General features: G+C 36.0%; 1 long non-coding RNA gene across 1 annotated transcript; it reads left to right on the top strand.

Annotated features, from left to right (window-relative positions):
• The first annotated feature begins 266 nt into the window (after window positions 1–266).
• Window positions 267–21,196, top strand: LOC117063854. Its single transcript, XR_004429123.1, has 3 exons — window positions 267–281; window positions 10,084–10,089; window positions 21,068–21,196. It is a non-coding gene; the product is annotated as an uncharacterized LOC117063854 (long non-coding RNA).
• The last annotated feature ends 6,278 nt before the right edge of the window (window positions 21,197–27,474 follow it).

Below are 27,474 nucleotides of genomic sequence, written 5' to 3'. Positions count from 1 at the left end.
GAAAAGGGTCTGTCTCACCAGGGACTATTTTATTAGCCTCTTCATGTTTGCAGCAGTTTTATTTACTTGGTCTTGGAATTTGTAAAGGACTGTTTGAAATCTAACTATGGTACATTGGCCAGTGAGATTCTTATCCATTCACTAGCACTTTCATCTATATGATCATTTGTAATTATTCTACAAAACCCTAAGACAGAAATTAATAGTCTTATTTTAAATGATTTACTTGTCCCACGTCACTGGATTTTAAGTGGCACTGATTTGATTCAAATGTATTTATTGTTTTTTCCTCTTTAGCTCGATTGCGTTGACCAATTTTCCAGTTATCTATTCTGATTTAGTGCAGTTGGAAAAGACAAAGACAAAATGTATTTTCATCCTGTGCTAAGTTACTGGGGGGACAGGCAACTGTCCATGCAAGAGTGACTTTAGTTGCATTAGGATGTTTATCTTAACTACAAATACTTTTCCTATCAAGTTACTGATTATAATAATAGTTGTAATTGTCACAGTTTTAGTAGTAGCTAGTATTTATTTAAATTTATTTAGTTGTGGTAGTGCTAAGCTGTTCCCTAAATGTTTCATTTGAACTTAGTTTGTCAACATAAAACAGAGTATCTCATATCCTTCATTCAATAATTGTAGTTAACATTTAAAGTGTAACTGCAAAAGTAATACATTCATTCAGTGTAATATTAAATCTTTCTTGCTTATCTGCTTTATAGAAACCCTTGAGATCTCAGGTCAAATTTCTTCAACAACTTCATCACACTTGTGAAGTCTTCATTTTTTAAACTAATAGCTTTTATTGTCTGTTTCGTTTATTTGACATTTACTGTCTATTGTTGATGTGGGTATTCATCACAGAGTACTTTCTAATGCAACCTTTTTTTTTTTTTTTTTTTTAAATGGAGAGAGTCTTTCTCTGTGGCCCAGGCTGGAGTGCAGTGGCATGATCTCAGTTCACTGCAACCTCCACCTCCTGGGTTCAAGCAATTCTCCTGCCTCAGCCTCCCGACTAGCTGGGACTACAGGTGCACACCAACACATCTGCTAATTTTTTTTGTATTTTGGTAGAGACAGGGTTTCACCCTGTTGCCCAGGCTGGTGTTGAGTTTGTGAGCTCAGGCAATCCACTGACCTTGGTCTCCCAAAGTGCTAGGATTACAGGTGTCAGCCACCATGACCAGCCAAAACAACACTTTTTTTTTTTTTTTTGTAACCAATGCAAATAACAAAAACATTTATATATTTATTTGTTTGAAAATAAGTTTTGTATCTTCTTGTTTCTACCTTGGAGGCAACTTACAGAAAATAAAAATAATAAAATAAACATGAAATGAGAAACAGAAAAACATGACTTAAAATGAAAAGTACTGAACAGTTCAGAAACTAAAATGCAAAGGAAATAATTTTTTTTTACTCTGCTTATCCTGGTAGTCCAAGGAAAGGGAAATTTAGGGATTCATCTAATTTACATTGAAGAAAACACATTTCAGGGGGATTAAATGATTTCCTGGGACTAATTTTTATAATAAATTTCTATCACAGAAGCATTTTATGGGGACCCTGAACAAATTAATAGGCAGTAGCCTCAACATCGACGTCAGCACACCCAGTAGAGGTTTTTAAACATTAGGTAGGTGCCAAAAGTAATCGTGGTTTTGCCATTGGCACCAACCTAAATGTTATTCTTACGTGTTCCTTATATACTCCTTAATTAAGGCAGACTTTATAACACTAAAGCACAAGTCAGTGAAACTGATAAGAGGCTTCTCTAAAAGAATGACAGAAAAATAAAGAAGATTTCTACATCTCCCAGAGACCCAATACGACTGATTCAATGTTCAGTAAATGCATCAGATTGTTTATGTTTTTGAATAAATTAGATTCTGCTTATAGAGTGCTTATAAAGGTGATTAGTTGATAAAAATTCATGTCTTTTCTAGAACTGGGGCTTTGTTTTCTGGACATCTACTCCTCTCTTTGGAGACTTGGGGAGCTTGGTAAAATCAGAAAATGGAGTATTTATTTTTAAAAAAGATAGCAGAATTAATTTCCATTTTCAGTTCCAAAATTGAGCTTATTCTTACTCCTGTAAAATACAACTTATTTTGGGGATGAAATCTTGATGAATCAACCCCCTTGACAAACAAAAACATACAGTTTTGCCTAAATAATGCAATAATTGTTAGGGTAAACTTGCTTATTGAAAAAGAGCAACAATGTAGAAAAGCACACACATCCTGAGTATTCATTAGAACTATCACAAAGTGAGTGTACCTGGGCAACAATGTCCTCATCAAGCAATAGAACATTCTTAACACCTGACTCCCCATGTCCATTCAAATCACCATTTCCTTCCAAAGCAAAGGTGGCTACCATCATAACTTTACGTATCAAATAACATAGCCTAGTTTTGCTTATTCTTGAACTTTTTGTAAAAGATACAGTTTGTATGCTTTTGTAGCTGGCTTATTCTACTCAGTGTTATAAAGAGGACTTCAAACAGTTCATGGAAAATGGAATTAAGAGATAAAAATAAATATATAAACTTTATTTTTCAATAGAAGCTCCATCTAGTTCAATATACTTTTGTAAGTGATGATATCAGCAATTTAGTCCATCATTAAAGAGCTGAATGTCTTGGGAATTTAAACATGTCAATGCAGTATTTTTTTATGTGACTAACTGAAGAAAAGTGAGTGCATTTTCAATAGTTTTTTAAGATTAGAAAACAAAAAGAAGACAGAAGGAGCCAAATCAAGACTATACGGTAGCCTAGTGATGTTCCATCCAAACTTTCACAAAATTATCCTCGTCTGATGGGATAAATGAGCAAAAGTGTTGTTGTGGGAAAGGACTCTCTGGTGAAGTATCCTGGGCATTTTTCTGCTAACAAAGTGGCTAGCTTTCTCCAAACACTCTTATAGTAAGCAGATCTTACCATGTTTTTGGCCTTGCAGAAAGTCAACAAACAAAGTGCCTTGATCATCCCAAAAAACTATTGCCACGACCTTTGCTCTTGACTGGTCCACTTTTGCTTTGACTGGGCCACTCCCACCTCTTGGTAGCCATTGCTTTGATTGTGCTTTGTCTTCAGGATTGTACTGGTAAAGCCTTGTTTCTTCTCCTGGTACAATTCTTTGAAGAAAGTCTTCAGAATCTTGATCTTACTTGTTTAACATTTCGACTGAAAGCTCTGCTCTTATCTGCAGATGATGTGGGATCAACAGTTTTGGCATCATCAAGTGGAAAGCTTGCTCAGCTTTAATTTTTCAGTCAGAATTGTGTAAGCTGAACCAGTTGAGATGTTTAGGGTTTGGGCTATTAGTTCTGCTATTAATTGTCAGTTCTTTTCAATTTGGATATGAACAAGATTAATTTATTCCTTGCAAATTGATGTGTATGGACTGCTGCTTGTACTTTACCTTCAACCTTATCTTGTCCCTTCTTAAAATGAGTTATCCATTTACATGGTGGATTGCTTTGGTCCATTGTCACCCTAAACTTTTCATAAAGCATTAGTAATCTTACCATTCCTCTACTCAAGCTTCACCATTAATTTGATGTTTGTTCTTGCTTTAATTTTAGCAGAATTTATGTTGATCTGATAGGAGTTATTTTAAACTGATAGATTACCCTTCTTAGTGTCTCAAACTAGACTCTGTTCAGATCTGTCATAACAAGTTAGTGTGAGTTCATTTTGGTGCAACAAATTTTTGAAATCCATGCATGGTTTTTTCATAATATGCATTTCCTATGAATGTTCTGAAGACCCTTTGTACGTGGTATGCAGCAGTAATTCATTCATTTCCATTTCTGAATGGTTTTTCATTGTATAAATACACCACACTTTATTTTACCCAATTCAAATACTGTTCAGTATGTAGGATTTTCTAGTATTGGGATATTATAAATAACATAACTTTGAACATTCCTGTACAAATCTTTTAGTTCTCATAGAAGAGTGTGGCTGATGGATCATTGAGATATATATGTTCAATTTTAATAGATACTGCTGGTTTCCCAAAGTGATTGGACTAATTTGTATTCCCATTAGTAGTGTGGGAATTTCAGTTGTTCATCATACTTAACCCTTGTTTCTCTCAGTCTTTTAATTCGAGTCATTCTGGTTGGTAGGTATGGTATCCCATTGTGGCTTTAATTTGCATTTTCTTGATGGCTAATAAAGTTGATCATTTTGTTATATGCTTATTCACCATTTGTATATTCTCTCTATGAAGTCTTTTGCCAATCTTTCTATTAGTGTCTATTAGTTCTTAATAATGTTAAAAATTCATATTACATTATATAAATATGTTGTGGGTGTACACCTAATGTTTTTGGTCTCTTAATTTTTTATGTATAAAAGTTTTTAATTTTAATTAAGTCTAATACATTGATCTTGTCTTTTAAGTTAGTGCTTCTTGTGTTTTCTATCCAAGGTTCTGAAAATACTCTCCTTTGCTTTCATTTAGAAGCCCTTAGGTTTTACCTTTAACATTTGGATCCACATAGAATCTTTTCATTACTAGTGCAAAGAAATAATCGATAAAATAATAATAATAATAATAGTGCTGCCATTTTTTTTGTATGTGAGACAGTTGACATTCTGGAATTTTAATTCCAAAGTAAGACTGTAGTATAGGTATTATTATCTACATTTTAAAGGTAAGAAAACTGAAGCTCAGAGTAGTTAAGTATCTGTTGCTGCCTGTCTTATTCCATGGACCACATATTTATCATTTCACCTTATTTCCTTAAAGGAATTCCTGTTTGTGAGCTATGTTCAAGTAAGAGCCCTAAAAATCTGTATAGAACTTCTAAATTTCAAAACTCCAATTCCATAAGAAAGAAATCAAGTGAATAAAAAAAAAATAAAAATAAACGTTTGGTGGAACATTGAAAGCAATGCATCAATAAATATAACAATATAACAGGATGAAAATAGTGCACTGAAAACTCAGAAAAGATGAAAATGAATAAAAAGGATTAGCAACAATGGAGGCTGACAAATGGAATCATTAATGTACTGCTTCAATCTGCAAAGCATTGTTGAAAAGCAAGCAAGAAAGAGAAAGAGCAGTGAAAATTGATGAAAATCAGGGACATAAATAATTCTGAGTGTTACCACTTCGTAGGTTAGATTTCTAAGTTCACACACAAGGGGATTCTTATTACCTTGCTATTAGTTTGTTTTCATTCAGGTAAGCTCTTATCCAGAGAGGGGAGATGGTTCTGTTTCTGGTATATAAGCTATTGTCAACATGACAAAATGGAAAGGTTGTGTTTTATCCTACTGGTACAATCAGAATATTGTTTCTGTTAAATGATTTTTAAAGCAGACCTCTATTTAAATGATACACACCAATGAAATAGATATCTCCAAATAAAAATATAAATATATAAAAACAGCATAATTTCATACTCCCTAATTAATTTTTAGCATGTGATTGCTCTGTTTCAAAGAGAAAAAAAAGTAAAAGAAATCATTCCTCCTAGGTTGTCCAAAGAGAAACTCATGATGATCTTTTTGAATCAGAAGAAAGATTCCGTGGGGCCAAACTACTTATTCTTTTACCTATTTACTATTTTCTTATGATAAGTTTAATATCCCCTCAAATCTGGGTATCTGTATGTTGTTATTGTTGCAAAGATAGTGCTTTTCATTAAATTTTCTTTAGTAACACTGCGAGGTTAAAAACTGTCACAGTTAGAGACTATATTCCTTAGTGCAGCCTAACCTTTAAAACAATGTTTAAAAGAACTTACTACAGTTTGAGAGCAGAGAGTTAAAGTTGTCCCACCTCAGCTTTTGGGGCATTTATCTGATTTGATGACAATGGTTTTATACTAGGATATTGAAATAGTTAAGGTACTTACAGTATTACAAATTTGACATAAAATATTATAAATATACATTAAAACTTTATCACCACCAAAATAATTAAGCAATATAAAAATGCACTACAAGATTTTAATTGAAGGAAATATGAGAATTGAATGTGCTGTGTGAGGAAAAAAATGTGCTTGTGGAGTGGGTACATTTTTATGAGGATATTTGGTATGCGATATCAACTTTCAAGTGAATTTGCTTCTTCTCCTCTCAGACTCCAACACCAAGCATTCACTTGGAGATAACCTACAGAGATACTCTGTGTTACCCATGACTAAGTTGGTGAACACATTTGGGAAAGGCCCGTGTGGAAGAATGGAAGACTGCATTATCTTTCTCAGAGACAGACAGGGAAGCGTCTCTATGGAAGACATCAGCGACAGACTAGGAAGGAGTGACACGGTAAATGAAAATAGAGATATGCAGTGTGAGAGAGAAATTCTGCTTATTTTTTCTTAATAAAAGAAAAATGAGAATATAAAGAGGAGAAAAACAAATGAACCTTTAAAATGTTCACATGATCTGGTTGCATCCAGGTCCTTACATGAAAAGTAGGTAATCTGTCCACTGACCTAAAGAGGTGGTCATCTACTATTTCTGTTATAAGTGTAGGAAACAGCATGTATATAATATAGTCAATTTCCCTAGTAAAACTTGAAATAGTTATTCATTTAATGATTCATTCATTTAGTATTTATTGAGTGCTATTTATGATATAGGCATATTCAGAATCTGAACAACTGAATGTATACATTCCTGATCTCAAGGAATTCACAGCTGGTAAAGGGTGTATCCAAGTCAGGAAATCACCTCAAGACAATTGTTGTCAGTGTAGTAATGGTTTCAGTAGAGAGGAAGAATGCCAAATTTCACCAAGATAGAGGCAGGCAGCTTCGAGGAGAAGATGCCTGAGCTAATTTTAAAACTTAAGTTGTACATTAACAAATGGACAGACATGAGATAATAATTCCAGAAGTATCTAAATATTAAAAGTATGGGCTATGTGGTAAAATTCAGGTAACTCCATAATGCTGAAATGTAGGTTTCAAGATTCAGATAGTTCCATACTGCTGAAAAATAGATGTATAAGCCCGAAAAGTGTAACAAGAGCAGTCTAGAGAAGTAAGCATGGGCCAGATTCTTCATGGCCCTCAACATATAAGCTCATTCTCAGGTTATGGGTAGCCTTCGAAGAACGTTCAGGTCCACTATTGGCATATTCTGGGGTTTCCAGTATCCTATTGAGGTTATTCTGGAGATGGCAACACGAGGAGGAGAAATGGTAGTAACAATAAAAGCTGGCACTCTGGATGTAGAATTACATCATGGAATTAAATGCAACATATTATATTATGAAGGGGCTATTGAATAATTGATGCAAAACAATATGAACTTAAGAAAAAAATAAATATTTGAAAATTTGAAAATAAAATAAAATAGGAAAAATAAGAAAGGTATTGAGTAATATTTAGGACATATACATTATGTCAGTAGGACATTGTAGCTAATAGGATATCAGGAGGGAGCATGATACTTGAGTCTAGGATAACTCTAGGATCCCTGGATTGAATGATTTATTCATTGCATATGCAGCTGCTGAACTATGCTGATCACCATGTTAAGTCATTGGACTACAATGTTTGGTGAAAATATACATGATTTTTATCGTCAATTTTATAATTCTGAGATTTTTTTTTTTTTTTGAGACGGAGTCTTGCTCTGTCGCCCAGGCTGGAGTGTAGTGGCCGGATCTCAGCTCACTGCAAGCTCCGCCTCCCGGGTTCACGCCATTCTCCTGCCTCAGCCTCCCAAGTAGCTGGGACTACAGGCACCTGCCACCTCGCCCGGCTAGTTTTTTGTATTTTTTTAGTAGATACGGGGTTTCACCGGGTTAGCCAGGATGGTCTAGATCTCCTGACCTCGTGATCCGCCCGCCTCGGCCTCCCAAAGTACTGGGATTTTTATTAATTAAATAATCACCCTATTTAATGTAAGTTACAACTGAAGAAAGAAACATTTTCATTTGTACCTTTTCAAAATGACAGCATAAGGAATTTGAGTTAGACTTGTAGTCAGGAAAGGCTTTATTGAGGAAGTGATGCTGGAGCTGAGATCTGAGGAATGAATGAGTAGAAGTTACTTGGGGTGGGGCTCTTTGTAAGTGATGGTGTGTCATGCAGCAAGGGAGACTTGAAGAAGGGAAGCACATTCAAGACAGATGCTATGGGATGTTGAGGTACCATAGACATCCATATGTATACGTGCATTGCATAACTGCAAACATCGCTTGGCCATAAGGAAAATCCATCTAGACAAAATTTGGGCACTTTACTGTTCAGTGGTTTGGTGATATGTGTGTAGGTGAGATCACACAGGAAGTACGTGAAAAGTGAGATAGGATGTGAGATCAGGGCTGGACCAGTGTAACATTTAAGGGCTATGTAGAGAGGAAGCGGCCTAACGGTTACAAAAACAAAGGGGGAGGTGGTCAAGAGAGAAGAGGAAAACCAGGCTGGAAGTATAGCAGAGGAACAGAACACCTCAAAGGGGTGTCGCAAGTGCCACAGAAAAAAACAGGTCCAGTAATGACTGAAAACAAGGAGTTTGGTAACTAGCCAGTTTACCAGACTAATCTTTGTAGTGTTAGTAGGTTAGTTAACTGTGACCTTTCTAGTTAACAGGACAACTGTAGTGGAGTGGTGACAGCAGAAGGCAGATTGGGTTGGAAGGAAACAAACGTTAAGAAAATAGAGACTGTGGTGCATACTTGCCTAGCCGTTTCAAGTGGCTTGGCTATAAAGGGTAGGAGAAAGCAGACCAAGACTAGAGAAAGTGCCAAGGAAATAATTTGTTGCTTGCTTGATTTATGTATTTGTTCACTGATGAAGAGTCTAGCACAAGTTTGTAAGCCCAAAGGAGAGGGGTCATGAAGAGAAGGAAGTTGATGCACATGATGAGCCACAGAGAATCACTGACTACATGAGGGAAAGGACTGGCTCCAGGCACATAGGGAGGGAAGAACACTGACCAGAGGCATCTCGTTATCTGATTCAGGAGGGGCGAGATTATATGGACAGATGCTGCTGCCGCAGGTGGTGAATGTATTAGCCAGCAGGTATTAAGTGCTCAGGTACCAGACCCTGGCTAAGCCCTGTATCTGTGTTTTCAGTTTTAAGATTCACATGCTGGCATGAAGTCACTCATGTTAAAGTTCTGTTTGAGACTAACTTTTATGGTCTTTTAAGCATTCACTTGCTTTGTCTTTCTTATGCAAGGTAATCATTTATTCATAATTCTCCAATTCTATGCCTTTAAAGTTGACATTTTGGTAGACATTTTGGTAGAAGAATGTGAAGTTTTCAGTTTGTTGCTATTCCTATGGTCATCGGTACAATTCTTAGCCATTATTTTTGTGTGTTCTTAGAATAGCCGAGTTCATGTGCAGGAAAACTTGGACTGCTGCTGGTCCCGTAAGACAGTGATCCTGAGGTGTAAGGAAACTGGAAACATAAGTTGTAAGTATGTATTGTTTGTATGAATGTGCATCCTGTTACCTGAAGGGTCTTTTTAGAGTTGCCCTGAGCCTTGCACAGTAGGAGGGCATATGCAACCGCATTTGGTGGTGGGAAATATTCAGAGCTTTTGGCTTACCAGACCTGTTCAGGCTCTTCCAAGGATCTGCAACAACCAGCAGGTCTCTAAGGACCTGAGGGAGCTCAGTCGAGAAGACCCATCTGTTCTGGCTCAGGTGCCTTATCCTGAGCTGAGTAAACTCTTAAGCTGAGCTAAATCTGACACTGTGGTCTAAGTACACTGCAAGTGCGTGGTGCTTCGTCACTGGCATGCAGTCCACTGCATCCATGAATGTGGTCGGTGAGACTGGCCAACTTTTCTCCATCCCCACAGCACATATTCCACATTTGCACCTGTTCCTTGAGGCTACTTCCCTGTTTCACAACCAGTGGCTTCTATAGAGACCGTTGAGACTTTTAGACACAACTCCCTTAACTTCCTAACTCTCTACCCCTATTAAAAAATACTTGCAGCCAAAGGTCATGAATCAATAAGAGCACAAATTTTTGGAGCCCATTTTTTTTGGGCTGCAGGTGGTGAATGTGTTAACCAGCAGGAATTAAGTGCTCAGATACCAGATCCTGTGCTAATGCCCAAAAAAATACTTGCAGAAAAAGGTTGGGAATCAATAAGAGCGTAAATTTTGGAATCAGTTGTGGTTTCAGGTTCCAGCTCTGTCACTTATGAGCAATGTGGCCTCAGGCAAGTCATTTAACCTTCCTGGGCTGGTTTCCTGCCTCATGGGATTGTCGTGAGTCTTAAAACCAAAGGAAAAAATATTGTATTGACATCTGTTTGCAATCATTTAGCGTTTGTAGCAACCAAAAATTCAAGAAATGGTCAACATCAAGACATCTGATGAGGTAAACATTTACTTCAATAACAACCCCACACAAAAAGAGGGAAAAATCTGCAAGATACATGCTAAAATGCAGTCTATAAAATTCAACTATTCCTATTTTTAAAAATCATAAAATCTGGAATAAAAGGATGCATGCTCAAAATGATAGAGAATAATCACTTTAATGCAGCATCTTTAAACAGAAAAAAATAATAACATTAGCACATTTTTACAGAAAAACATTAGCAGCATTTTTGTTAATGGACTAAACAAGGGTATCAAAAATCTCCTCTATGACTTAATGTTGTTCTAAAGTTCTGGTGTAGACATTAAGAAATGGGATGCAAAAAGGAAGCTTAATTCTTGGATAAAGGGAAACATATTTGTTTCCCAAAACTATTATTCGGTTGATTAAAAATCCGAGAGAATATACAGAAATCTCAGGAAGTAAGAATATAACATAGCTTTGAAACATCGAAGAAGTCTGCTTACCAAAATCACCCATTTGAATCTTGAATCTTCATTTATTTATTCCATAAACAATGAAATAGCAACAAAATCATTGAACAACTGAATAATATATTGAATATAAAAGCAAAACAAAAACTATAGAAATAATACAGAATAGAAATAATAAAGCTCTAAAAGAGAATGAAATAGAGAAATCCCAAGTAAATCTAAAAAACAGGAAATGATGGTTAGGAGCATGTACAGTGGGGCTAAGAAATGTTAGCTCATATCTTGTCTCTACCAGTTAATAGCTGGGTAACCTTGAACTGGATCCTTAACCTTCGTCAGCCAGAGACAGCCCTAGCTCAGCAAATTCCCACCTACACAGCAGATGCAGTTAGACTGCTTCAGCCTGTCCTCTATCTAAAACATTTGGGTTGTTTATGATGTTTTTGACAAATAAGGCTTTTAAATTTTTAATTAGTCAGATCTGTAAATCTTTTTTTTTTTTTTGAGACGGAGTCTCGCTCTGTAGCCCAGGCTGGAGTGCAGTGCCGGATCTCAGCTCACTGCAAGCTCCGCCTCCCGGTTTACGCCATTCTCCTGCCTCAGCCTCCCGAGTAGCTGGGACTACAGGCGCCCGCCAACTCGCCGGCTAGTTTTTTGTATTTTTAGTAGAGACGGGGTTTCGCCGTGTTAGCTAGGTTGGTCTCGATCTCCTGACCTCGCGATCCACCCGTCTCGGCCTCCAAAGTGCTGGGATTCTGTAAATCTTTTTATGTGTTTGCCTCTCGGCATTATTTTCCATCTCTCTCCTTGGAATCTTCTTTTTTTTTTTTTTTTTTGTTCTATTCCTAGGTTATTTTCTTTTGTCTGAAATGAGAAATCTTTATTTGTCCATTGACTTTTCTCAAGAGAAGCTTTTCACTACCTTCTCCACTAGTAGAGATATATGTTTGCATTTTGTCAAATTAAAAGACATACTTTTTTAAAATTGTGAAACCTTACAGAGAGAAGGTTTAGGTTGAATTAAAAACTCAAATATATATAACTCCTATTTTTTAAAGTATTTGTTAATCTCAGAGTTACCTTCTCTCTCTCATTCTTCTCTCTGTCTCTCATTCACACACACACACACACACACACACACACACTTACCCATAGGTTTATTTTCCTGGGCTTATTCTCTCATTTACTTCTTAAACTAATATAGACTATGAATTTTGTAAGATAGCTCAAATTGTTTTCAGAGCAAGACAAGATAAAGATAAATAATAATATCAGAATATTCTGCCTGGAGAGACACAAGAAGCTGCCTTAGCTGTATTCTCAAGGAAATAACCTTGAAAAGTTTCATTACCACATAGCGGTTATCAAGAGATACAGAAGATCTTGTTGAAAAGGTACTTCATCCAAACCTCAATGAGGATGACAGTGCTGATGCTTCCTGGGCTGCTACTTCCCATGACCTTGTCCCACCCCAGCCCACCCCAACCCTGCTGTTAACTTTCAGTCTTCAGAAAACTGGGATGGAAAATGTCAATGCTTTTTTTTTATTTTGATTTGCATAAAAATCACCTGGAAAGAAATACTAAAATGCAGATTCTATGGCAACATTCTTAGAAATTCTGATTCAGTCTGGGAGATTCGGTCTGGGAAGGGCCAAGAGTTTGAATATTTAGAAGTAACCCTCTGCCCTCACTCCCATGATTCTAACACATGTGATGATGCACACCAAATTTTGAGGAACATGATTTAAGTAAACCTCCTAACTGTATTCAATGGTATTGGTATTTTTGTTATTGTTGTAGTAACGTAAAAAGTGAAATTAACCTAACAAAAAATTTTCAGCTGTTTGTTTTTATTTTAATAAGACTTTGACGTATTTTTGTGTTCTGGTTTTGCTAGCTTCATTTAATAAATTGGTGCCTCTTAAAAGATTTAAAAAATGATGTTAACTATTCAGAAAGCAAAAAAATATTTCTGTTACTTAAGATTTTAACATAATTAGTAGGCAAATTAATCTAATCCCGAGGTTTTGTGTTTGTTTGAAGTAATCCTTACAGAGCATATTATGCTGCTATGGTTACTGATCTAACAAAAATTGCAAATTGGTTCAGAGATGGAAGAGTAGCTAAGTTTGGCCAGAACATACCATACATAAGAGGGTCTAATGGAATATAGGACTTGAAAATTCATATGGGACCGGTTCATGGAGGGCCTTAAATAGGTATAGAATAAATAGCTAACAAAGCATTTATATCTACATTATATCATTTTATGTTTATAATAGCACCATGAAATAGGCATTGTCTCCATTCTCATTTTATAAATGAGGAAACCAGGGATGGGATTTAGAAGCAGGGCACTGATTAGGAAACCAGATCTGAGTAAGTATCCGTGAGCAAATACATCCTTAGGGACAAAATAAAATGTCAGAACAGAGCATGCACAGTGCCCGGGGTCAGATGAGCAAGGTGGAGCTTTGAAGGGCCTGTGTGATGGCAGTCTCTTCTGGGCGTTTGCTGTTGGTAGCCTCACAAGGTAGTTTTGCCATCTCAGAGCATCTTTTGATGTTTAGTTCATCTGATTCTATTTTTTGGAGTTATTTGACACTTCCCAAGCAGAGGTTCATCAAGATGATTTGACACTTCAAATGTATATATTTTAGGGGCTATCTTTAAGTAAAATAATTTCTCAAAAATCTCATTTTTCTAACATTCATAAAAGCAGATCATGTTATCACATTTCTAATACTGCTCCTAGTAACCCATGAAAATGAAGGAACATTTAGCAAAAGTATCTTTAGCTTCATAATAAACCTGTTTCTGCCCTTGGGTAAGAAATTAAATTTTGGGCTGGGTGCAGTGGCTCATGCCTGTAATCCCGGCACTTAGGGAGGTCAAGGCAGGACAGATCACCTGAGGACAGGAGTTCAAGACCAGCCTGGCAAACATGGCAAAACCCTGTCTCTATTAAAAAGACAAAAATTAGCTGGGCATGGTTGTGTGCACCTGTAATCCCAGCTACTTGGGAGGCTGAGGCAGGAGAATCGCTTGAACCTGGGAGGTGGAGGCTGCAGTGAGCCAAGATCACGCCACTGCATTTCAGCCTGGACAACAGTGTGAGACTCCATCTCAATAAATAAATAAATAAATAAATAAATAAATAAATAAATATTAAATTTTAACAGGAAGTTTCAACATGTAGTAGCTAAAGTATTAACGTACAGTGGGAATTTCATAAATCCAGAACCGTATGAACCTCAAATTATGCCAGTAAGGATGTCATAACTTTTTACTTAGGATTAACTCTTTCAGAGTATCCAGGGTCACTGGTAGAGACTGTGTGTTGTACAAGAGTCATGGAAGATGTGATCCTTAGGTCTCTATTTTCTTCCTTCCTAGAAATACAGGCATGTGTTTCTATTTCTATATGGATGTATGTGTATGGATATATTCATATATATGTGTATGTGTGTGTGTATATATATACACTTATATATTCCTATAGATGTACAAGTAAAGTTATAGAAATTTGAATAAAAAAGGGGTAACTTGTTCTGAAATTCTCAGGCCAAACGCCTCTATGTTAGAAAGGTAAAATATCTCCTCACTTATTCAACTGCTATGGACTAAACTGTGTCCTGCCCGCCCCCTCCCCCAGTTTCATATGTGGCAGCACTAATCCCCAGTGTGACGATATTTGGAGGTGGGGCCTTTTTGGGGTAGAGTTACATGAGGTCATGAATGGGGTTTTCATGATGGAATTAGTGGCCTTTTAAGAAGAGACATCAGAAAGCTTGCTTTCTTTTCTCTCTCTCTGCCATGAGAGAACACAAGAAGGTGGTGGTCTATAGGCCAGGAAGAGAGCCTCATCAGGAACTGAACTCTGTAGGACCTCACTCTTGGATTTTCCAACCTCCAGAACGATGGGAAAATCCATTTCTGTTAGTTAAACCACTCAGTTTATAGTAATTTGTTAATGGCAGACTGAGCAGACTAAGATACCCATCATATAGCTAATTTTTGAAATAAAATGTGCAGTTAGTTAAATAAAATAAAAGTACCATGTGAGACATCAACATTACAGTAAAAAAGTCTTTTAAGTAGTTTGAATCACTTGTTTATCCATTCTGCTATGGCAGTTCCAGCTTGGATTTTATGTATGTAATGATGTAACAGTCTTCATAGTGACTTCCTGAATGTGGATTCTTCTGTATCCATTCTGCTACAAAATTAATTTTCCTTTAAAACATATACATTTACTTGTATTCATTTATTCAGTTAATCACTCAGCTATTCATTTATTTTGGGGAATCAAAGGCAAAGAAGTCATTGTCAGGGACTGGCAGTCTAGTGCATATGTGCATATAGCTAGAAACATGACACCTCAAAATATATGCCTATTATACAGTGGGTACTCTGCAGCCCAGGAAGGAGAGACATTCCTTCAGGTTGGGGTGTAGAAAGCTGAGTTTGAGCTAGATCTTGGTATCAGAATAGGACTTCAACAGGTGGAGAAGAAAGAGCAATTCAGAGATGAAATAATACAATTGAAGGCATAAGGAAAAAATGGCATGTTCTTTAAGGACAGTTACATATAGCTTGCTTTTATTAGTTTAGAGTATACGTAGGGAAGATAAAACTGAAAAACTTTTGAAGATTTAGAAAATTTTAAAAAACTTTAAAAAGTAAAGTCACTGACTAAGTTTTCCAGGTTTTGTTCTGCAGATAAGGGAGAATAATTAAAGGATTTTACAGCATTTTATTAAGCAGTAGCAATAACAGCAACTAAAACAGGCCCCTGAGTTTTAGATCTGCTTTCAAAATGGCACTGCTAGTTCATTATTCATCAGGCCATTGAATAAGCAATACTGAGAAAGATGATGTGATCCAGGACGTAATCATCCTCGAGATGGTGAAATGAAAGTAGCCAAAATCACCAAGGGAGAGAACATGTAAAAAGAGAAGACTAGAGGACTCAGACCAAAACCATCTCTGAATGGGGGGTGGGGAAATATGAGGAAGAAATATTAAGAGAGCAAGAATTCTACAAAATCAGGATGCTAAAGAAAGGGACTTTCAGAAGGGGGGGATTTTAGTCCTGTCCTGCATTATATTTTACTTGTCTTGGGCTTATCTGTTTTCCTCTTAAAATAAAAATGTGTTTCTATTTTTATTTTATCTATTTAACATTGTTAATATGTTTATCTATTTAACAGTGTTCAACACTGTGCTGAAGGGATTGCTAAGGACATTGTTAGGCATTTTATAATACTTGCTTATTGATTAATTTTTATAATATCCAAATAATGATAAAACTTCTCATAGTTAACACTTATTACATTTATAATGGACAGTTCTAGGTGCATTACATGGATCATTTATTTAATCCCTACAACGAGCAAATGAGGTAATGTTCATTATTTCAATGAAGATAGAATAAAAACCTAAAAGTGTATGTCCTTCATCCTGAAGAAACTTGAAATTCACTTTGAATTTTAAAACTGTGAGTTGAAACTCTTTATCTCCCTTATTTAAAACAAAATATTTTCCAAATATATTCTTTGTGAAAAGCATTATATTAGGTATTTAGCGGTCCCAGGTGAGGCTAGGAGGGCATGCCTGTCATCCACATTGTTAGAAAAGTTTTATTCTCTTTACCTTCACCGTTAACAACCTTCTCTAGAAAGGAAAAAGCTCAGATTTCACCCCCAACAAGTATATTAGATAGACCATTTGCAAAATTATAATTGGAGATTTCCTAATCTAGAAACTTTAAATTTAAGGTTGCTAGTTAAAAATCTTAATTCATAGTTCTTAAAAAACAGAAAATAACAAGTGTTGGTGATGATGTACTTAACGCTACTGAAATGTACATTTAAAAATGATTACATTGGTGAATTTCATGTATATTTTACCACAGTTTAAAAAGAGGTAAAACAATTTAACTCTTTTTTTTAAAGTTTGTTTTTAATCATTATGGATACATAATAAGTTTATATATTTATGGGGTGCCTGTGATGTTTCGATACAGGTAATAATGTAATAATCAAATCAGAGTAATTGAGGTATCCATCACCTCAAACATTTACCATTTCCTTGTTAGAAAAAAGATTTTAATTCCACTCTTTTAGTTATTTAAAACTATACAGTAAATTATTGTTAACTATAGTCACACTGTTGTGCAAATACTAGATCTTACTCATTTTATGTAACTATATTTTCGTGCCCATTAACTGTCCCACTTAATTCAGTTATTCTATGTAAAGTATAAATCTATTTTATTATCAGTTTTTCATAGCCTTTGAACACTGTGTATCCTAATACACAGAAAACCCTATTTATGTTGTGCAGCTTTGGCTGTGTATATGGTACAAATATGGATTCAAAACTCAAAGAAGGAATTGGCCAGGAACAAAAGATAAAGTGAATAAGTGCTTACATCCCCACAACTAACAATGTGCTTAACTATTCAAAATGGGACCTTCTTAGAAAGCTTTAATTTAGGTTGCCTGATAAAAAGCCATTTTTGACTTGAAATGAAGAACAATTAATTTTACTATAGGCTTCAGTAGTGATGATAATACAGGACCTGATTATACTTTATAATGATACCAGGTAAGGTAATTTTTAAAATGTTTTATTAGATCTATGAAAGGATCATTGTGTGACCTGCATTAAAAAAAATCTACTCTCCAAAGAATTACTGTGGTTAGGCTATGATTATTAGGTCAAGTTATGTGTTTGAAGCTGATTAATCCTTTTCTTGAGGTGATTGCCATAACTCTTACTGTTTACAATTAATCCCTTCTATAATCTGGCCCTGAGTTATTTTGATGGTAAATCTGAGGATCCATGCAGTATTCATTTCACATATACAGACACATAATGGTGGGCAATAGTCTTGCCATTATCTATGGATTAATTCAAATTTGATAGAATTATCTCTCTCCAGAGATAGATTATGAAAGACTTTTAAGGGAACAGATTTCCATACTAACTTTGAACTTAATCAGCTATTTCATAATTATTCCATGACTGCTACAAGGAATCCCATGGCTTCTTATTATTCATAGCAGCAAGAAAAAAAATGTATGCAACCTTTCTTCATTTTAGGAGGTGGCAAAAGGTCTCAGAGATTACCCTTCACATGCTGATATTTCAGAAATCTATTATTTTGGTGGAGTGGTAAAGGAAAAGTAACTTTCAAGAGTCTTCAGTATTCTTCTCTTCTCTTATTCTCAAAAGCATCTTTCATGTAACTAAAATTCTTTCAGTGCTTCTGTAGTTATTGAAAGAGCTTTGATTCATAATGTTTCACTAGGGAAAATATTGAGTTTTTGCCATTTGAAATGGAAATGGAAATGAAAAGTAGAGTTTACTCTTTTCACTGCATTGCTTTATCCCAACAACTGAACTTCAGAAAGACATCTGAGAACATAACTGGCCACCATAAAGGACCATATATCCTACTTTGCTTTTTTCTCATCTTGATTTTACTTTCTACTTGCTAATTACTTATATATTAAAATAATATATTCTAATAATTGAATTCTTGTGTACAACATGTATTACACTCCCTATGTTTACATCAAATTACATGCTGCATTGTTGCTTGAAGTAGGTAAAATATTTAATTGCATAGGCATATATGACTTCAAGTAGAAATATTTTTCATTCTTTACTCCAGAGGTGTGCTATGGTCTGAATGTGTCTCCCTAAATTCATATTTTGAAACTCAATCACCAATGTGCTAGTATTGAGGTGGGCTGAGGTGAGGTGGTAACGTCCTAAGGACTCCTCTCTCCTGTATGGGATTACTGCCATAGAAGAAAGGCTTCACCCTGCATTCACCCCTTTTTGTCCTTCCCTCTTTCACCATGTAAGGATGCTGCTGAGAGAAAACACAGTGGATGGAAGGGGCCCACATCAGACATCAAATCTGCTGGTACCTTGATCTTGGACTTCCTGGCTTTGAGAACTGTGACAAATACATTTCTGTCCTTTATAAATTACCCAGTCTTGGGTATTTTGTTACAGCAGCACAAGTGGACTAAGACTACCTAATTCGTGAAGACAGGGGAAGATTTATTTTTGTTTTCAGCTGTGCACTACAAGATGCTTCTATTGCTTTACCTCTCAGTACTGTAAGCTTACAGAAATCAAAGATTGTCTTTCCCTGTTACATATGTTTTATGAAAGCTCCACGGGTTATTCTGATGTACAATCTGATTGAAGAACTAGTGTGCCAGGAATGTATCCCCACAATACTTGTGAGAGAAGGAGAGCATGTGGCTGGTGCTTGCCCAGCAGCAGGGTTCGTGTATTCACAGCAGGCAGTGCTAATTGACTGTGGGTTTTCTCCAGATTAGTCTTTAGTGATCATCTCTAGAAGTTACCGTATTGGCACAAATGTTGGAACTTATTTTTCATCCCTGGCCTAAAATGTCCTCTATTTGCACAGCAATTACAGTCTGTAACTTCTGTTGGACAAATCTATTCCATGTTTTGCTATAAAGTAATATCAAGTGATATCACAGTATTTCAACAAGTTCATTTTTCAATGAAGGAAAATAATTGAAACTGATGCTTTTTTATTTTTCTAAAATAATTTTCCTTTTATTGTCAGTAATTCAGGCTCCCAGGCAGAAAATACTTTGTGAGTCAAATTTGATGATATTTCTTTTTTAGTCTCTCTACCTAAAGAGAATAATATTGTCTAGTGATTAAGCATATAAACTCTTGTCATAGTGTCTGAATTCAAGCCCTAGCTCTTCCACTTACTCTGTGACCTTAGAAAGTTATAGAACCTTTCTGTAGCCTCAGTTTTACCATTAGTAAATAAGGATATAAGAGTTGTGAAAAATAAATGTATAAGAACAATTAATAATACATTATTATTAATAATAATAATGGGAGACCCACGACTGTTGTGGGTTTAGTAGAATTTACCTAGTTGTTATTTGTAGTAGGATTTGTAACTATTGTTTTGTATTGCCTTTTCTCAAAGTGATCTTTTCTGGCAGTAGAAAGTTCAGAAATTTCTTGTTGGTTTTAGATACAGGTTTTTAAGCACTTTGGGAGTTGTTTATCACAGTTTAAATATATGTGCATCTATATCTATAAAAAGATGACTATTACTTGGTTTTGAAACCTAGACTATCTCTGGATGGTTTTACTTTTATTCATCCCTGTATTCTTTATCCATCCACCCATTCAATACATATTTAATGAGTGCCTTCCACAGGATTTGCAGTGGTGAAATAAAGATAAACAAGACACATTGTCTGCTTTTGATGATCTCTATGGTGGGACCAGTGAGAGACAGACAGGTAAACGGGCAATTACAATACAGGCGTAACTCAGAGATACTGCAAGTTCAGTTCCAGACCAATGCAACAAAGCAAGTATCTCAATGAAAGAAACTGCACACATTTTTGGTTTCCCAGAACATATAAAAGTAATGTTTACATTATACTGTAGTCTATTAAGTATGCAGTAGCATCGTGTCTGAAAACAATATATATATTCCTTAATTAAAAATGCTTTCTTGCTAAAAATTGCTAACGATCATCTGAGCCTTCAGCAAGTAGTAGTCTTTGCTGGTGGAGGGCCTTGCCTCGATGTTGATACCTGCTGACTGATCAGGGTGGTGGCTGCTTAAGTCTGGGGTGGTGGTGGCAAGTCCTTAAAATAAGACAGTAAAATTTGCAGCATCAATCGACTCTTCCTTTCACAAAAAAGTTCCGTGTAGCCTGCAATGCTGTCTGACAGCATTTACCTACAGTAGAGCTTCTTTCAAAATTGAAGTCAACCCTCTGAAATCCTGCTGATGCTTTATCAACTAAGTTTATGTAATATTCTAAATTCTTTGTTGTCATTTCAGCAATGTTCACAGTATCTTTACCAGAAGTAGATTCTAGCTCAAGAAACCACTTTATTTGCTCATCCATAAAAAGTAATTCTTCATCCTTTCAAGTTTATCGTGAGTTTGCAGCAATTCAGTCACATTTTTAGGCTCTATTTTAAAATATAATTCTCTTGCTATTTCTACTACATCTGCAGTTGCTTCCTCCACTGAAGTCTCAAATTTCTCAAAGTCATCCATGAGGGTTGGAATCAACTTCTTCAAAACTCCTGTTCATGTTGGAACTTTTACCTCCTCCCATGAATCATGAAAGCTTTTAATGGTATCTAGAAAGGTGAATCTTTTCCAAGAGATTTTAAATTTACTTTGCCTAGAGAAATCACTGTCTATGGCAGTTGTAACTTTACAAAATTTATTTTTTAATTAGTAAGACTCAAAAGTTGAAATAACTCCTTGATCCATTAGCTACAGAATGGTGTTGTGTTAGCAGGCATGAAAACTACATTAATCTCCTTGTACATCTCCATCAGAGCTCTTGGGTGACTAGGTGCATTGTTAATGAGCAGTAATATTTTGAAAGGAATCTTTTTTTCTGAGCAGTAGGTTTCAACCATGGGCTTAAAATATTCAGTAAACCAGGCTTTAAGCAGATGTGTTGCTATCCAGGCTTTGTTGTTTCATTTATAGAGTACAGGCAGAGTATATTTATCATAATTTTTAATAGCCTGAATGTTTTAAGGATTTTTGGAATGATAAATGAGGACTGGCTTCAACTTAAAGTCATTACATGCACTAGCCCTTAACAAGAAAGTCAGCTTGTCCTCTGAAGCTTTGAAACCAGGCATGACTTCTCTTTATCTGTGAAAGTCCTATCTGGCATCTTCTTCCAATAGAAGACTGTTTTGTCTACATTGAAAATCTGTTGTTTAGTGGGCCACTTTCCTCAGTGATCATAGCCAGATCTTCTGAATAATTTGCTGAAGCTTGTACACCAGCACTTGCTGCTTCATTTTGCACTTTTATGTTCTAGAGATAGTTTTTTTCCTTAAACTTCATGAACCAACCTCCGCGAATTTGCTAACCTCTCTTGGCTTTCATAGACTTGAAGAGAGCTTGAGCCTTGCTCTGGATTAGGTTTTGGCTTAAGGCTTCTGGATTAGGCTTTGGCTTAAGGCTTAGGCTTTGTGGCTGGTTTGATCTTCTCTCCAGACCACTCAAACTTTCTCCCTATCAACAGTAAGGCTGCTTTACTTTCTTATCATCCAAGTATTCACTTTTAAGTTCCTTCAAAACTTTTACTTTCAACTTAAAACTGGGCTGTCCGATGTAAGAGGCCTAGCTGTTGGCCTGTCTCAGCTTTCAACATGCTAAGCTTAATCATAGAAATGCTTTGGACTGGAAGTGGGAAATGTGCGACTCTTCCTTTCACTTGAACACTTAGAGGCCGTCGTTGGATTATTAAATAACCTCATTTCAATGTTGTTGTGTCTCAGAGAATAGGGAGGCCCAAGGAGAGGGAGAAAGATGGAAAAAGGGCAAGTCATTGGAGGAATCAGAACACATACAACATTTATTGATTAAGTTCGCTGTCTTATATGGGGACTGTTCATGGTGCCACAAAACAATTACAATAGTAACATCAAAGATTACTGATCACAGATCACCATAACAGATATAATAATAAAAGTTTAAAGTACTGCTAAAATTATCAAAATGTGTCCCAGAGACACTAATTGAGCACACGCCGTTGGAAAAGTGGCACCAATAGACTTCCTCCATTCAGGGTGGTCACAGACCTTTAATTTGTAAAAAGGGTAACATCTGTGAAGCACAATAAATCAAAATGCAACAAAATGAGGTATGCCTGTACTGAGTATTAAGCATTATGATGTGAAAATGCTTGGGCCTGTAATCTCAGCACTTTGGGAGGCCGAGGCGGACGGATCACAAGGTCAGGAGTTCAAGACCAGTCTGGCCAACAGAGTGAAACCCCGTTTCAACTAAAAATACAAAAGATTAGCCAGGCATGGTGGCGGGTGCCTGTAATCCCAGCTACTCAGGACGCAGAGGAAGGAGAATCGCGTGAACTCAGGAGGCAGAGGTTGCAGTGAGCCGAGATCGAGCCATTGCACTTCAGGCCGGACGACAGTGTGAGACTCTGTCTCAAAAAATAAAAAATAAAAAAAGGAGCGCAAAGGATGAGTTTCAATTCAATGCCTTGGGCATCACAGAAGGCATTCAGGTTTTCTAGTATTGACCAATTTATTTAAAAGACATTGTATTCTAGTTGACCTCAGCCAAAGAGTTACTTCAGATAAATGCATTCATAGCCTTATAGAAAACACTCAGGGCAAACCTGGCTTCTTTGCATGCTGGAAGACAGAAGCTTCTTTTTCAATCTCTTGGCTCTTTTATTTTGGGGAGCAGCAGAATGCACTGACTATGGCTATTTTGCTGCATCTCAGTCCATTTGGAAAAGGGTGTTGGTGTATTTTATATAACTGAGCCGAATAAATCCCAGTACTTACCCCTGTAATTTACTGCATGGGAAGCTAGCTTGTCCCCTGGATCACAAAAGAAATGCACCAGGGAAAGTTTCCATCTCACTTTTACTTAGGAAATAAATCACTCTTTCAGCACAAAACACATAAAAAGCTGACAAATTTAGTCTAAGCATTAATAATTATTTTTAAGTCCCATAAATCCTAGGTTACTTGATAGTATGGCCGTAGGAATCCTCTTTTTTAAAAAAGATATTTTATTTTTGTCCAGTAAAATGGGTCATTAGTTACATAGAGTCTTTATAGTTTTGAATTTAAAAAGCTATATGTTTTTATAGTGCTAGTTTGCTTGCTAATTCAGAATATTAAGAACATTCTGCTCTGACTTTTTTTAAATTCAATGTGTCTGGAAACAAGAAACAGTTTCACTGGGAATTTACAGGATACTTAAATCCAATTTAAAAAAAGAAAGAAAGAAAGACAGAAAGAAAAAGAAAAAGAAAGAAGGAAAGAAATGAAAACACTGCAAAACTACTGAAAATTATTGCTCCTGGAACATTCAGCTTTTACATTAAATTTAGTACCAATGTAGACATTGCCACAAGCACAAGCGTACACCAACTGAGTGGTTTAATCATGACAAGGCTTGCCAATTTCAATCCTAATTGTTGGTTGTATTTTTCAATCTCTTAAGAGAAATGTTCTTGTACCACTTAAATAATGAGGAACTAAGCAACACACTCATTTCTTATGCTATGAACCAGAAACCGAAAAGTCAAATGTGCTTTGGGAATGCAATCATTAAAATACGTAAGCATGGCAGCATGGATAGAAGGAGCCATTTTGTATGGAATCGTTGAAATTTCTTCATTATTTTTGAAGACCACCAATAAAGCCTTCTAATGAAAGCCTTTTCAAAATGCTCCATGACTGTAATTCAGTCTTGATGAAACAAACAGTGAAAGCAGGTGAAGTGCTCCATCTAGAGTATAAAGGAACTAAGTTTAAAAACACTGGGAGAGTTCCTCTAGGAACTCTAGGCTCTCTCAAAATTACCCCTCATATGAGAAACAGATAGTATGAGATGAAACATTATTCTCACTGCTTGCAAAAATAAATTGCTTCTCAACTTGTTCTGTTTCTCACATTTATCAACCTAATCATAACATTGAGATAATTTAGGCAATTCCTTAGATTGATTAAATAAATTGATAGGTCACCTGAAAATACCAAAGTAGTCAATGTGGCATCAGTTTCTTAATTATGGCTTAACACAATATATCCAAAATATTATTTATCTTCCATTATTTATGTAGCATTGATTGGATTTCAAATATTGAATATAGTAGCATCCCCTATATTTGTCCTCTGGAAGGTTATGCTCATAGTAAAATGTTTCCATTTTGTTGATATTATGTCATTACTCGATTATGTTGATATTTTTCTTTCTTTTCCAGGCAATAATAAGGGAATCATCATTTATCCCAAAGCTAGTAATGAAGTGGAGTGTCATCCCAAAGTCCACTTTCAATGGAGTGTCATTGTAGTAATCGTGGACATTTATGAAGTCTTGCTAAATAAAAGTTGAGTTGAGGACCCTTTTATGGGATGTATTTAGATGATTCACAGACTCTCATAATAATAGTCCTCCTACCCTCCAATATGTAGCAGAAGATACCCTGCAGCAGAAGTATTTGGGTAACAGAGGATGTGGTGGTCAATTTTCAGTGTCAGTTTTACTGGATTAAGGATTGCCTGGAGAACTGGTAAAGAATTATTTCTGAGTGTATCTGTGAGGGCATTTCCAGAGGGGATTGAAGTGTGAGTCAGTGGACTGAGTGGGGAAGATGTGCCTTCAATACAGGCAGGCACTATTCAATCAGCTAGGGGCCTCAATAGAATAAAAGGTGATTGCTTTCTCTTTTTTTTGGAGCCATGGTACACTTTTCTCTTATTCTTGGACATCAGAACTGCAGGCTCTCTGGCTTTTGGACTCCAAGACTTACACGTGGCCCCTGGGCTCTCTGGCCTTAAACTGAATTTACACCATTGGCTTCACAGTTTCTGTGGGCTTTGGACTTCGACTGAGCCATGCTACCAGCGTCCCTGGGTCTCTAGCTTGCAGATGGCCTGTCCTGGGACTTCTCAGCCTCCATAATCACATAAGCCAATTCCCCTAATAAATCCTCTCTCATCTCTCTCTGTATATATCCTGTTGGTTCTGTCTCTCTGGAGAACCCTGATGAATACAGAAGAGAAACAAGGTTTGAAATGAACTGAAGCGACAACAGAAGTTTACCCATCTTCCAAATCTTATAGCATATCTATGTCTATATCTGATTTGAAAAAAATGTGTATACATGATATTTATTATAATTTGTCCCAAATTTGATGACAATCATAAAAGTTTACATCAAAAGTACCAAAACCAAATTTGAATCTGAAGGAAACATTTCCAAATGATCAATAATTTTAAAAATTCATTACTCATGTTAGAGGAAAAACAATCTATTAACAAATCATTGTTGTATAAAAAGGTGATCAAAGAGCATGTAGCCAAAAAATGTGAGAAACAAAAGCATGAAAGAAGTAGAGTAGGTCATTAATTTATAAAATGTTATATTGTTGTTTTTGTGGAATGTTTATTTATTTGTCAACTTTTAGAAATTTGTACTTCCTTGTGCATTTTTATTATTCTAAGTAACATTAGCTTCCTAATTTTGTATTCTTTTTCTTAAAGAGACGCCCAAGCCATCTGCCCTATCAATAATTCCTATAACGTCTGGAAACAGTTTACAATGAATGGAATCTTTGTGCTTCTAGTTTATTTCCCCCTTCTTAAATTGGAGCTAATTCATAGTGATTTCTTTCTTTATTGTATTATTTCAGAAAATGAGGCCTCAGATTCTCCAGAAATCAATTTAGCTATTTGTTAATAGATACGCTAAGAAGAAAAGCCATGAAAACAATAGTCTTCTAAACTTATTTACCCCAGATTTCCTCCTCCCACTAAGTAAAGAACTAGATTCTTTTTCTCTAAAGCTGGTCCAAGATTTTAGGAAGACTACTTCTGGTAGGACTATGACAATTAGAGATTCTGATTGAAAACAGTTTGATACTGAAAACAAAAATATTCTTGAATGTTTAGTTTTTTTAATTTTGCATCATTTATTATAATTTGGGAAGTTGCTATAGCATTATCCTGACTTCTGAAATTTGACTGGTAGTCTCTTTCGCAAGAGGTTGCAATTTTTTTAATTTTAATTGAGACGAGGGTCTCACTTTGTTGCCCAGGCTGATCTCAAACTCCTGGACTCAAGGGATCCTCCCACTTCAGACTCTCAAAGTGTTGGGATTATAGGCGTAAGCCACCATGCTCAGCCTAGAAATTGTTAAGAATATATGATGCGCTATTCAGCAATCAGGAATGGAGGTAACAGATGGAATTACTTTGTGGGAATACAATGGGCTGGGAAATATTTAACTTTTTTTTTGAAAAAAACTTCTAAATTATTTTGCGCAAACCAAAACCTTCTATGAGCTCTATTTCCTCTTTGTGCAATAACTGGGAACTGTGTTTAACCTGGAATTCTAGAAGGGCATAGTAAGTGCTATGTTTCATCAACATAAATAATTAACTGGAAAAAGACATGAAATATTCATAGCTGAAAATTATTGCAGTAGACTGCAGAGGGGGAGAAAATATCTAAAAACTGAAGAAAAATGAATCATTTAGTTAATATTCAGCTTATGGTATTTTATTTACCTATTTATAATTAATTAAAGCCCACTCCTTTTGGGCCAATGACAAGTGCTGGGTGTGCTAGGCTTAGTCACAATTGGACCATGTTAGAGTTATGGTTTGAAACGGTAAGGGATGTGATGTTTTGTGTGGATTCTGGCAGAAGATATGCATCAGGAGTAGGAGAAGAGGGAGTCTATGTTTTGCTTTTTCACTTTGAGCCCATTCCAATAATAAGGCAACTGCTATTTTGGGAGTACTAGCAATTGTTCAATTTAGTGTCACAACCTGCAAATGATTCATGCTATTGGAGGTTTTCACTTTTTTGGGAAGGGATTAGTGTGATGGGTTCTAGAAAACCTACTGAATAAATAAATATTGCCTGGCAGATGTTGCTTTTCTGCCCCCAGCCAACACTAATTGCAAAGCACAGAGCTTAGGGGTTGCCTGTGGTGATATTAATTAACATCACGAAGCTTCGTGTATGGGTGTCAATGAGGTGATAAACAACTATTATTTACCTGATGTAAAGTGGCTGAAAATGGGTCAAAAGAACTGTGATATCATTTATCTTGTTAGACACTGGGCGTCTATT

Source organism: Trachypithecus francoisi, unplaced genomic scaffold (genome assembly GCF_009764315.1).
Source record: "Trachypithecus francoisi isolate TF-2019V2 unplaced genomic scaffold, Tfra_2.0 Lachesis_group19, whole genome shotgun sequence".
Lineage (NCBI taxonomy): Eukaryota > Metazoa > Chordata > Mammalia > Primates > Cercopithecidae > Trachypithecus > Trachypithecus francoisi.
Note: the sequence above shows the minus strand (reverse complement) of the source record. Positions and strands in the feature narration are given on the sequence as shown.